Source organism: Lygodium microphyllum, chromosome 2 (assembly GCF_053477565.2).
Source record: "Lygodium microphyllum isolate KBCC chromosome 2, Lygodium_microphyllum_v1.1.10, whole genome shotgun sequence".
In the NCBI taxonomy this organism is placed as follows: Eukaryota; Viridiplantae; Streptophyta; class Polypodiopsida; order Schizaeales; family Lygodiaceae; genus Lygodium; species Lygodium microphyllum.
The window spans coordinates 176,699,695-176,714,302 of NC_141136.1; positions in this window are offsets into that span (position 1 = coordinate 176,699,695).

Below are 14,608 nucleotides of genomic sequence, written 5' to 3' on the forward strand. Positions count from 1 at the left end.
TCCACCACCTAGGGCTCAATTCCACCTCTACTTGGTGGGCTTCTTCCCCTTTCTTGATTGTCACCATGCCACAATTCCTTTCGGTATTGAAGCTCCTTAGAAACTCTGCGCATTTTTCGCAGTTGACCACCTGCCCAACCTTTTCTACGTACTTTGGTAGGCTACACTGGTCCACGAGTCATTTTATGGGTGGCTCTTCCATGATGGCATCCTCTAGGTTCATGGCATGCTTGAATGTGAACTGGTTGTAGCCCCTCATTTCTACCGTTAAGCCACACTTATCTTGCTCTTCCTCTGTGAACAAAAGCTTACTACCTTTATCTTGCCCTGCCATTTTAGGTTTCTGTCATATATCATGGTTCACCATTAGTATTCCTAAGACATTTTCTTGCTGGAAAATAAATAGAAATTCATCATGCTTTTGTGGCAAGAAGAACATTCTTTAAGCAACAAAAATAATTTCCCCTTGAGTAGTTCTATTCATTTCCAAGATCTTATGAAACTTTTCCCTTATTTCATCTTTCTTCACCTTTACCTCCAAGATCTTATGGCACTTTTTCCTAATTTAAACTTTCTTCACCTTTACCTCCTTCCCCCTTGGGAATGAGAAGAATCCTTCCTAGGATTGGGCATGGGAGAGGCAAGTCAGTTGAGCATTGTAGGGTGCTATTTACTTGGGCATCAACCAATTATAGAAATCAGGGTTGTATTCCAATTGGGCATGATGATCGAGATTGCGAGGGCTAATGCGTACTTGGGTAATGTAAGTCAGGACATCAGTTAGAAAGTCACCCAAGTTGATGTGGCTAGCCACATGTAGCACATATTCCGTAAGGATACGATCAATGTAAGGATGGGCTAGGACCTGGACATCTAGGTGTTTGAATCGAGTGGTGCCCAAGACCCTCAATGAGGTTGGTGCTATGTAAGCCAGATCATACTTGGTCGTTTTGATGGCACATTACTGCTCAGCATTAGTCATTATTTGGCAACCCCGTTTCTCCCATTGGAGATGTAGGTTACCCCATTTTTGTAGGAACGAGGAGTTAGAGTCAGCAAGGCGAGTAAGTTCCTCAATCTCAACGATTGATGCACGCCTTTGGGGCTTGCAATGGGATGTTATTAATCACCTAATGAATGCATGCTCTTTTGAGATTCCACCATTATCGATCAACTCCTTTGAGACTTTGGGGGATGTTACAGTTATAAACTCGTATTCTTCCCAAGTGCAAGATAAGGAATGAACCTCAGCAAGCAAGGGGTTCATCAAGCAAGCCAAGGTCAAGTCTTTCGTAGTTCCTAGAGAATGTGGTGAAGGTGGTATCCAAGAGCTTGATGCAAGTTGACAAGACATCTCCCGTATTCTTAGAAAGGTCCTTGGCGATTGATAGAAATGAACGTCGCTCGTAGGAAGGTTCAAGGCCTACTCGTGGTTGAGGTGGAAGGGAGCTAGACACTAATGGTTTGAGGGGGAAATGACATGATAGTGGTGTGTCTACAGGTAGTTCCTTAGCCTGGTCAGTGGGACTAGTGTTGCTTTGGGGTACTAAGGGCGATGCCAGGGGCACGAACGGTGCTTTGACCGCCTCATATGCAGCCATTGGGGTGCCAAGCTCTCTAGCCATAGATGATTTGGGGGTGTCACGTGTCTATGTGGTTCGATAGGTTGCTCGGGTTTTTTGGATGTTCACTGCATTAGCAGGAGAGTGACTTCCCTGAGATGGGAGGGCAAGTGATGGGATGGTTGGATCATTCTTCTAGCATGTTTCTTCTTAGGCACCCATATCCAGGTGTTGCCTCCGTAGTATCCTTAAACTTGCAACAAATCTTTGGGGATCCACTACGGCTTGATTCTATGCCTATGTTGATAGCATCGGGTCAGTTGTTTAGGGTTTGAATGATGGTTGTGAGTTGTGCAAGGCTATGTTTGTTGGCTATGGGGAGGTCATTTTTTGTGCTTCAGCACCCATTTAAGCACGGGCTCTGGGACTTTGGGGATGGCCTTAGTTGGCAACGGTTCTATAGTATGGGTGGGTTGTGGTGGCTCATGACCCTCCTCCCTAGGCTTGGTCCTAGGTAGTTCTATTGACAGCATGGCGGGCTTGGGCGGAGCCTTGTTGCCCTTGAAAGCTATCATGATTCAAATGTTGCCAATGGCCATGTGAATATGCTGCAAAACATAATCTACAGTGCATTGTTCCTGTTTCTTAAAGGTGCGTCCTAATAGCAATTGTTGACCTACATCCTTTGTGTTTAGCAATACGTAGAAGATGATGGATAGGCTCTCAGACTCGATAGAGACTGTGATCTTGCATTTCCCTAGGAGTGCATATGACCTGCCCCCAAATGGGCAAAGTTTAGAGTTGGTGGGGTATAACTAGCTGACCAATGAGGGTCCAATGTGTGTGAGTCAAGACGTTACGTCAGCTCCCTCATCAATCAAGACATCAAAAGTATGTGTGCGTCGAGCAATGGGCATGATGCGTAGGTATGTTAGTGCTACTACCTCTTCATCCTCGTCCTCTAGTTCAGTGATGGTGGCTACGCAGACATTAACAAGGGCTTCCAACATGGGAGGCTCATGCAATTCTAGATTTTTGCTAAAAACCTTGGGAGGGATAGGTCTAGGTCGGTTGCTTGAGCTCCTAGCCATCATATAGAGAGGCACTACAAGCTCCCAGGTTTTTGTAGCCTATTTGTACGTCTCCTCCTCATTTGAGAATGGGAGATCAATAGTTGCTAGTACGAGCATGCAATCTTGCTCTTCGTCAGTACGAGGGGTTAACTATGTCTAGGACTGTGACTGGGAATTCACCCAAGTCCGCGGTCTACATTTGTTCCTGACATCGTTCATGCTTCTTGCTCCATGAGGTTGTCAATCAATCCTAGCAGCTCTGATAGCGCTTTGCCCTCAATCTTGATGTCATTTTGGTCCCACCGCCATTTTTGAAGTCCTATTGATGGGGCTCCAAAGCATCCGACTATGTTATGGGGTCTCCTCCTATTGGTTTGTTTCTTAAGTTATTAAGTCTAATTGCATTTCTTGTTACTGAAAATAGTCCTCAACTTATGTACACTCAGTGCTGGGTGTTCCGTTGTGCACAGTGAAAAATCAAGCTTTCTGTCATTTTCCAGTGCACTTTTGTGGAATAAATTATTGTGTGGGGTGTATGGATGAAATGATCATGCAATTCTAGCTATCCCCCCTTCGTGTTTACGACCTAGTATGGCTCTGTGCATAGTCTCTGGTCGCTCCTAAGGGTAGTACATGAACTATGTTGCTCCCTCTATGCTCTATCAAGGTTGGGTCACAATCAAGAAGTGAATCCTTGGGCTACAAGCTAAGTCGGCTATGCAATCAGGCTCCTAGAGTCTACCAGATGTCACATGTAGCCATTGAGTGTGCACAAAAGCCGTTAGTGCCCAAAGAGCCTTTGATTTCCCAAGAAGATAACAGGCATCATAGGCACAACATTGCTCATGGCAAGGCTGATCTCTCAACAAAGCAAATGGCACAATCGTCTAATAGCCTCGAGCAAATCATTCAACCAGTGCCAAGTCCACCTAAGAGTCCTAGATCTCCTACACCCTCTTTTTCCAAACAGACATAGGAAGCACAACAGTGATCATCAATGGCGACTGCTCAATCCCAATCTCTATCTCCATCTAAGCTTCCAAATGTCCAAGAGGTGGGACATGACACCATCCGTAGCTCCCAACCCAAGGATATGCCTGAGCAACCTAATGTGACTAGATCAACTCATGCTCGATCTACACAGATGAATACTCAAAGGGCAACAAAAGACACGACCACTTCTGATCACCCTAGGGACTTGACACCACAATCCACCAAGGGTAGCCAACCCACTAGACTAGCCGCCTACTACTTCCAATCAGGGATCACAACAGTCACAACCCTTGGCCGTGACAATGCCCCTTGTGGAACGTGTCCTTAGTAGTCTATCTGTGGAGGAGGCATCGCAACCAACTTCCTTGACAACTCCAGCACTTCCAAAGTGCCTAAAGCCTAGGCCAGAGGAGTTAAACACAAGGGAATTTACTGAAGAGCTAGACTCTCCAAAAATGGAGGCAATTGTACCCTCACAACCTGGCGAGGCTATTCAGTAGGCCACGACTATGTCCCATAAGGACGCACTAGAGAAAGAGAATGTTGAGGCCCAACCAAGCACATCAACAGTTGACCTAGTCCAGGGTCCTGAGTTGTTGAGAGATGCACCTTCACTAACCAAGAAAAAGAGGAGAAAACAACGAAAACAACAGTAGCTACAGGTGGTTGTGGACCCCAAGAACATCGAGACCAAGAGCGCTGGAGAGATGAGGAATAAAGCATCGAGACCATCCACCCATGAACCCATTGATGTCTCTCCTAGTAGTGATGAAACCTCAGACACATCCATGTGCTCTGAAAAATCAAAGCAGTCGTTACCATCAACGGCCGGCTGCTTGCAATACTCAATCCACCAACAATAGAACTTGCATTGACCAATTAAGAGTGGATACAACGTTGTCACAACAGGGTGACAAATTTATACTAGTCACATCCAAGGAGAACCATGACGCAATAATGAAGCCTCAAGAGAAACATGGAAACCCCCAGAGTATAAGAAATCCTAGCATTGGCCAAACCTGCTCGTCTAGGCCTGAACCCCCAGCTATGCTAAAGCCCAGGCAAACTCCTAGAACCTTGCATGAGATAGCAACCGAGCAAGTCCTCGTTGAACATAGAAGTTTCACAGAATGCATAACCGAGTTGGATGTTAAGCTTAAAGTGTTCACACGTGTCTATGTCCTGGCAGACATGGGCGCATTCTCTAAAGAGCAGCTTGAGGAATACTTGCCATTTCCCTTATCCTGGGAAGAGCAAGAACATCTTGACGAGCACTATAACAGGCTCTTGTATGAATGCATGCGACTCATCTTTGACGAGGAAGCCGACGAACTACACTTAATTGTCACATTCAATGATGTGCTCTGCCAACCAAATCTCTTAGAGATAGAGCAACTAAAGCAACTATTAGAGGGTCAAGTCAATTTGAACAACGTTGGTGTGAAAACCGTGTTGCAATGGCCGAACTAGGAACCCAGATCATGACAGTCTCGGAGGAGCGATTGGCCAAATGGCGGTCTCAAAGAGACCCAACCTATGTGGCACCAACTTCCTTTCAAGTGCTGACTACCATTCGGGATACGAACTTAGTTGAAACTAGCCAAGAGAATTCTCTGTCTGATAAGGTTCTCACTGAGGAAGAGTTACATGTTGCCAGTAGACTCGGACAAGGTTCCATGCTACTGGATGTTGCAAAATATCTATCGGTATTGAGTAAGTTGCCACGAGTACTAGATGTGTGTGCCACGCTATAGTACAATCCGGAGTTCTACAATTGGCTTTTATCCTCGTAAAGTGACATGGATTTTTAGATATATATATAAATAAACAATGACTTTTGTGACCCTGTATAGACAATGTCAACACACACAAGCAATGATAGTCAAGCGTAGGGAGACAAACATCATCACAGGGCCATCCCTCTACTACAACCACTGCATGCCTCACCTCTTCCCTCCTCATCATATGTGCTTGATAATCCACACTATAATCCCTTCCATGCGAATAGTTTTATCCTGTGTCAAGGCCTAATCCTTCATTCGCATTTTGCACATCCCCCTACGAGGAAGACATGGAGCACCTAGGGTAGCTGGCTTGCAAATATGCTCTCCGCTGTCGAAGGGAACATGCAGCACAAGCTCCTCCGCTGGTGCGCTACATGCCTACCCTCAAAAGGTATGCAAAGAAACGAGGTCCCAAGCGACACCACCCGAGACGTAGGCTGAAGAATCCCTAGGTCAGGGGAGTAGAAGCTCAAAGAAGCACACAAGGTGTGGCAACACCGGTTGTACAAACCCCCAACAGACGCTCGGGCACCAGGTGCTCAAAGGCAGAAAGGGCAGCTCGAGACAAGGAATAATTTGATGCATTGTTCAAAAGCATTTTGGAAACGATTGCGGCCAGAGACTACACCATTCGAGTCCCAACTAACATCTTCCCTGCCCAACCTCACAGGAGCCCCTCACCAGCAGAGCTTCAATCGCCTAACCACCCGGACTCACCCCGCCTCGTGCAAATCGAGTAGGCCTTATAATATACAAGCAACTTAACAAGCCATCCTGCCATAAATTTTTGTCTTTTGATGTTTAAAGTGGCAAGCTCCCACTTGTATACACTTCCCTTACCCATCGCTAATATATGCCACTTCTTTAACAAGCACTGGAATAGGCATCGCAATCAGCATCATAGGATTTTGAAAAAGTTATATCTTGACATGATTGCATTTGTTCGCCGTACTTGACGCATGCGACCTGCATATAGTCTCATGAAGTGACAAGTGGATGCAGGATGACACAGGTCTTTGTGCAAACGTGCTCAATGCCCAAGTCACCGCAAGACCATCAACCTCACAAAGAACCGCGATAAAGCCACGCTACCGAATGTGAAAAATCACCCTTGCGAGTGCCCACATCGCACGAACCAAAGCATAGTCATGGGTTGCGCTCTCTTCCTGGGTCAAACTCTACAGTGGGCTCACGACGGTTGTTACCCCAATTGTACCAGCATCGGTGTCGTAAAGAGGTTTGGAATATCTCAAGTGTATCTCCCTATCTCAACAACTGCTTCTCTAACAACGAGGCTAGGGCACAATCATCAATGTAATATCCATTTCCTGAGCCTTCGAAGCTTGACATTTCCCAACCCATTGAAAGGCTGATAGCCTCAACATATTGCTATGGTTGTACTCAGGCAAGTCAAAAGAAAAAAAGAAAAATAAATAAATAAAGAAAGGAAAAGGGCATAAGAAAAAGAAACAAAAAAGAAAAAACACCATATTGGGGAGTATGGAAATTTACCATAAGTTTGAGACACATGGTCAAATCTTTGGATTTGTCATAACTTGAACACCATAACTCCAAATCAAGTGCTCTATAGCTCAATAGACTCCATTTTTCAAGCGCTTTCCAATGATAGGTCATATCATATGGTTTTGAGAAACTTATAGGCATGTTATCCAGGTGCCTCCTTTTTAGTATTCAAAAAATGGGAATTGGGAGATTCCCAAACTCACTAATATTGTGTTAAAACAAAAAAAGTAAAAAAGAAAAGAAAAGAACGAAACGATAAGAAACACCCTCGATCACAGCATAGCACCTAGGGGTCCTCAAATTAGGTGCATCTAGTAACCTTGGTTGGCTGGCTCCGTCCCTAATCCCCTAGCTCTTTGTACATCCCCCACAATTGTTCAGGGCACATCAAATGCAGGACATACCTAGCGAGCTCACCTCGCCTATGGTTAGACTTGTCACCCTGAACTACTTGCACAATTCTTTTGCACTCCATCTCAATGCCATTACAATCTATCACCTACAACAATAATTCCCAACAAAGAGTAGCCCTATCGCCACCTACAACAATCATATCACCAGCCAATCAAAACAGCAAAGTGCCACCAATGACCTTCATCCACACCAACATCAGAACTCCTCCAAGGCAAACCAAAATAGTCCTTTCCACCCATGTCTTCGGTGCAAGCTCCGCAAGCTACCTTCGACGAAGAGTGCCATGGGACTGGCACTCGTCTAGGAGGGGGGTAATGTTAACCCCAACACCAAGAAAGAAAAAGGAAATAAAAAAGACGCACGACAAAGGCAAAAAAAAGGTAGCCCGACTGAAGAAAGAAGAGGAGAAAAGGTCAAAAGCGCAAGGGAAACCTTAAAAGTCCAAGGCAAATGCAAAAGGGGAAAGTTGCATTTTAAAATACAAAGGCGCACCCTGAAATCTTGTAAAAGAGTGCCGGGCTCTCTCCTGTGCAAATTGTAAAGATAGATGGGTGGTGGAGAAGAAGCAAGAAGGATAGGAAGGAAACAGGAAAAGAGGACCTAGGCCAATGGCCGATCATGTAAAAAGGGGAAGACCACCCAAGGAGGAGTAGGGCATGTATAAAAGACAAAAGTGGAATGAGAAGCTCATTCTTGTGTGTGGCCAAAAGTGGCTCTCTTCTTCTTCTTCTTCTTGCTTGCTTGAGCTTGTGCTTGAGAGAGGAAGTGTGAGAGTGTGAGGTGAGGGACCGGGGAGGAGAAGCTCTCCATCTTCTCCTCTCTTATTCTCTTCTCTTCTCTTATCTTCTCTTGATCGCGGCGATGGAGCTTGGAGCGTGGAGCTTGAGGATGGAGCTTGCTTGAATCTTGCACTTGGATCGTGGAGCTAGCGGAGTGCGTGAGAGAGGAGGTAATGTGATCAGCATGGAGGTAAGCTCACTACACCCGTAGATATGGATGGCGCGTCGGCTATGTGAGAGGTAGCCATTAGTACTCTGCTTGGAATGCTTGAATAATAAGCGGTCTGTGGGTCTTGGTGGTTGAGCGAAAGCTCCCACAAAGAGGAGAGAAGAAGAAGAGAGGCGATGGTAGAGAGCTTCACCTCCTTGATCCCTCACCCTCACACACTCACTCCCTCACACTCTCATACTCCCTCCCTCAAGCACACATAAGAAAGCAAAGAGAAGAGAAGGAGAGAGGAGAAGATGAGTCCATTTTTCCACACACGAAAGAATGAGCTCCCATTCATCTTTTGAACTTTATATACAAAGACTTAAATCCCATTTGGTGGTCATCCCCTTCTTACATGGCCAGTCATAGCCCACGCCCTTTTCTGTTGTCCTCCTATCTTCCTAGCTTCCTTTCTACCACCCATCTACCTTTACAATTTGCATGGTACCGTGGGTAGGTTCTAAGTGATGGTATTGTTAGGGTTTCTAGTTGAGTCTACAGCTTTCTTGCATTCATCCTCATCCTCTCAGAATGGGAGGTCAATGGTTGCCAATACATGCATCTAGTCTCACTCATCCTCACTGCAAGGAATGTACCGTGTTAGAGGTCCGTAATCACTTCTAGACCTCGAGTCACCCTTTACCAGGGTAGAGATGACATCTAGGTCCACTGGTGAGGTTTTTCATGTGTCTATCTCTACTCATACTACTTTTGATCTATTGCCCAAGAATATCAAGCCATTACCCTAGTCCTCTATCACGCTAGCATACCTAATCCAAGGCCTATCTAGTAGGATAGTATAATCCACTCCCTTCATGACTATGAATTTCATGGAGAATTAGATTCTTGCTATCTTTAGAGGCAAATCCTTTAGCACTAAAAAAGGTCTAACCTTCACCCCATTTGCTAGAGTGACATTGAACCGTGCGGTTTCCATTGGTGGGTTTCCCCAAGCTTATAGGATTGCGTGACTAAGTACACTAACCCTTGCTCCTGTGTCTACTATCCCCTTTTGCGTAATATATCCAAGGGCAATGATAGGTAAGATTGGATGCATCTTAGTGTCTCCCAAAAGACACTCACTTGTGTTGACTTGGACATTGGATTCAGTGTTAGGCTTTGGTATGCTGTCATGGCATCTTGATTGAGAAGTCTTTCACTTTATGTTCATTACTCTGTTCTACCCATCACTTCAATTTTTGCCAAAGTGCTGAGTTGTGACTAAGCAATTCTCCCAACAATAATGTCACAAGAGTTTTTATTAGTGTGGTTAGCAATTTTCGATCCCTCTTTTCCTCCTTAGCTTCATGGGCTTCTTACTAGTGCTCTTGAGCCTTTTGCCCTAGTCAAGGCCCTTTCATTTCGCCCATGAAGCTTTTCATGTGGTGATGTTGCCTCTCCTGATCTCAAATATGTGGGAGAGACCGGTGGGCTTTTGGTTGAGAGTTCATTGCTCCCATCCTCAATGATAGGTTCAGCATCTTGAAGGTAAGCTTGTGCTTCTTTTATCCATTCCTTTACCTTATCCATAGTCATTAGCTGCTGGTTGCGGTCACGCTACTCTTCAATCTTAGCACTTCCCTTCTCTCTCATCTTAGGAGCAAATATTTTTGCTTCAGCATCAGTGACCTTTTTTCCTTTGGTTAACATGGTCTCACTCTTGGTCTTGAGCGCTAATTTTGCATTGGTCCTGTTTTTCCTCCATCATCAACTCTTCTTCCCTATAGAGGATGCATCCAAGTTGCTAGGTCCAAGTAATGAGATATTGGCCTACTTTTTTTGAGCTTGTGTCATGACATTTATGGAAATAGGTGTGGTATCCTTGTTAGGTGACTCGACACAAAAGAGTCCGAGCGACACAAATGGTGTTAAGATAAAGTTGTGGATAAGGATAAAAGTTTGGATAAGATAAGGACAAGTCAGTATATGTGGACAAAAGGATCTCATAGATATCCACTTTGTAAATATCTCAGATATTTAGAGATAAAGCTCACCTACCTCATTTAATGTACCTTGTATATATACAACCACTAGCAATGAAATGCTTAACTGTAGTTCACTACCTTTTCTATATTGTCTCTATCTCTATCTCTTATTGTGCACATTATCCTCTTATCTTCAAGTTCTTGGTTTTCACTACATGGTATCAGAGCACTACATCCTATCTTTCTAGCTTATCATATTCCCCTCAAATTCACAAACTACATGTCCTCCTTTACTCTCATTCTTCCAATGGCTTTCGTTAATGCCACCACCTCCTACAACCGACACATCAAGATCGACAAACTCAATGGCAACAACTATCAAGTGTGGAAGCTAAGGATGGAACTTTACCTATCTCAAGAAAATCTATGGAATATTATCAATAGCAAGGAAGACTTCCCTAAAAAAGAAGGAGCAGCCAAGGAAGATTGGATGCAAAGAGATGCAACTGTGACAATGGAAATACTTGTCCATCTTGTGGAGATCGCCAAGTACAACTAGTAAGAACAATATCCACTGCAAAAGGTATTTGGGAATTCTTCAACAATAAACACATGGATATTGTTTATCAAATGACCATGCTTAGAAAATTATCTATTGCCACTATGCATGAAGAACAATCTGCCACTAAGTTCTTAGAAAATGGCAAGCTTTGCTAGATGAAACCATAATATCTGGTTTAGTCATCTCAGAAGAATTACAAGCCATGTTTCTACTCTCTTCCCTACCTCTATCTTGGAGAGCTTTTATTACTACTCAAACTTCCACTGATAAACTCAAGCTTCATCCCCACTAATTAATAGAATAAAGCAAGAGCAAGTCATGAGAGATACCCTTTCTACTTCTTCAAATCAAGAATCCAAGGCTCTAGCTGTAACTACTTACAATGCAAAACATCTTCACAAAGGAACTCAACAGTTGCATCAAGAGCCCAAGTTTCCTTCTCAGTATAACTTCAAAGGGATTCTTAGTAATCCTCAACATAAGCCCAACTCTTACCAGTTTTTTCAATCTCTATCTTCAACAAGAAACCCTCATTATCATCTCATATGTAATGCTTGCAAAAGGCAAGGTCATATTGAAAAGGATTGTCGTCAAAAAAATAGATTCAACAAATATCAATCAAAAGGTCAGGCTCACTTTGTTAGTATGGCAATTATGACATAGAAGAAGAACTAGAAACAATCATTAGCCTAGCCACAAGTGTTTGGGCACCTTCATCAAACTCCAAAGAAGAATATACATGGTTTCTATATTTTGGAGCTACTCATCTATGACTTTTCACAAGGAATGGCTAGTTGACAAAGAGATCTCTACTCCACTCCGTGTTGCCATGGGGGACAACATCATTCAAGAAGCTCAAGGTTACATCACAATTCAAGTGGAGCTTCCCTCCAATCACATCATCAAGGTACATAGAGTCTATTATGTTTCCAATCTCAAGAAAAATCTATTAAGTATCAATGAGCTCACTTCTCAATCCTCTCTCACTGCTCACTTCTATAAAGACCAATGCATCTTAAAGCTACTCTCACCTTCTCTCAAACTTACCTACCCCAAAGAAGGTCGGCTTTATACACTTGGGTATTCACTACTACAACCTTCTTCAAATGCTTCAGCTAACTCCACTTCACTCACAAGTCTACCACACAATGCACTCCTATGGCACTCTAGGCTTGGTCAGGCCTCTAAGAATGTTCTCCAAAAACTTATTCACAAGAAGCTTGTCCACGGCATTCCACCTTCTCTCTCTCAACTTCCATTTTGTCAAGCTTTTTCTCTCAATAAGGCCACTAATCTTCCTTATCCCAAATCTTACTCCATTATGACACAACCACTTCAATTAGTACACTTTGACATTTGTGGTCCAATAAATCCTATTTATCTCACTGGAGCAAAATACTTTATGGTGCTTATTGATGATTATTCAAGATATACTGTTGTACATTTTCTCATGAGAAAGTCACAAGTCTTCTCCGAGTTCCAAGAATATAAGGAAACTGTTGAAAATAAGCACGAGTTATGACTCAAAGCTCTTTGTACCGACAATGGAGGAGAATATATTTCAAATTAATTCGAAGATTATTACAAGGCCTTTGACATTTAACATGAGCTTACCATACCACATCACCCACAACAAAATGGAGTTTCCGAAAGAAAGAATCGTACACTACTCGATGCTGCAAGAGCTATGCTATCACTAGCTCATCTGGGAAAAGACTATTGGGAGGAAGTAATTACTACTGCAACATATCTTCAAAAAAGGTTGTATTCCAACTCCCTACAAAATAATACTCCTTACGGGTTGTGGTTTGGTCACCCTCCTAACTTATTACATCTTAAATTCTTTGGATGCACTGCATTTCTTGTCAATTAAGATCACAAATCCAAGTTCTCTCCCATAGTCACACACTAATTTTTACAGGATATGGAGAGCCACATGGTCACAAGGCCTATCGCTTCTATGATTCAATTGACAAGGTCTTTATTTATGGCAGAAGTGCAATCTTTCATGAAGTTAATCTTCTTCTGTCCAACACCACAAAATGTCCATCTCTCACGCTTTTTCCCATCAAAGAATCTCCCACATTAGACATGCCTCATACAAATCTAAACATATCTTCGACAAAATCCTCTCCATCCAATTCTAGCCACTCCAGTTCCTCACCTTTTTTATCATCCTTATCTTCTTATAGAAGTTCGAACTCCCTTAAATCATGTGAACAACCCTCATCTCAAAAGGCTTCAAACCTTAATGAATATCAAGCCTTATTAAAATTTTTAGAAGCTATTAAAGCTCCAACCCGTTGACCAGCAAAAATTACACCTGCTGTCCATCAAAACGGCACGATAATCATGCCTACTACCCCTTCAAACAGCGCTGACCTCTGTCAGGCAACAACTTACTCATTGAACGCTACGCTGTTAAGACTTCAAGCTCTATCTTCTATCTTTGGTATGTCTGTACCCGACACTTAGGATGTCCAGCTGTACCACATGCTGACATTGAATAAGTAGATGGTTAGGACTTAGCTGTCTTTGTTGTGAATGGTCCTTGAGACCTTAGGTTGTTAACAGTCATTTGAGTTATGTGTGAGTAAGGATAATGGATGTGTGTGAGAGCACACAGCTCTACACTGTTGGCTTCACGCCTTGTCTTTGTCTCTGATTCTTAACATGGTATCAGAGCACCCATGAGTGGGCTCTGTGGAGTGCATGCGGGAAAAAGACCTGAAGAATGAACTGCCAAGGCTGAAGAGAACAAAGGACTGACTGTCATTTTCCTTCATTGTCTATGCTACAAGGTAGGCATTACCATTGTGACTTGCCATTGCTTGAAGAGGGATCTGTGACTTGGTTGACACATTGGATAGCCTTCATTGAGCACATTTGAGTGCTTGATAATCATCATTATCTTCACCACGTGCTGCTAGAAGAGCCTGGCAGGCTACGTGAACAGCGCTTGTATGCAGGCTGAATGCATTGGTTGTACTTCATGCTAATTGCTTGGTCACAAACTGATCTATGGCTTATAAACAAGTCTTGGCAAGGTTGCTAAAGACTTGTGGCATGCTAATGCTTGACTGGGAATGAGATATGAGCTGTGAGAATTGATTGCAGATCTAAAATCTGTCCCAAACTGCTGTAGACAGAGAGTATTCAGCAGGTACATGACTTTGGAAAGAGCCTTGAGCTCATAGACATGCCCAAAAAGGGTCTATTGAAGTACATACATGGTAATGCAGACATATGTCTTGGATGTTTTGCTTGTAAGCTGAAGATTACTGATCAAGTATACTCAGATCTGAAGCATTTATCTTGGATGTAACTTGTCAAGAATTTGTGGACAGCAAGCACTACTTGGCCTTGAAGGGTTATGTACTTCATGATATGGTATATCTCTTACAAATGCCTTGAGCACTGAGAAGGGACTTGAATGAAAATGGTTTCAGCTAGAATTAGATGTACTACAGTTGTCTTGGCTATTTATAAATAGTGAATACTTACTGAAGATAGGATACTCTTGGGTATTGGCAGGGTTATGCACTGGCTTCCATTTGTTGTGGCATATGGATATGATACCTTGAGGGTATTGTGGACTAAAATACATTGTCTTTGGCCTATTCTTGGCTGACTAAAATTTGTAGGTAGAATACTCTGCACTTGTACTTGTAGTACATGATGTATTCAACGTCAGATTGACATGCTTGGAACCCCATATGTAGGGATAAATCTCTAAACTGCTGTAAGTGTTTTTGGGACATGTACCCTCTATGTTGAGCTC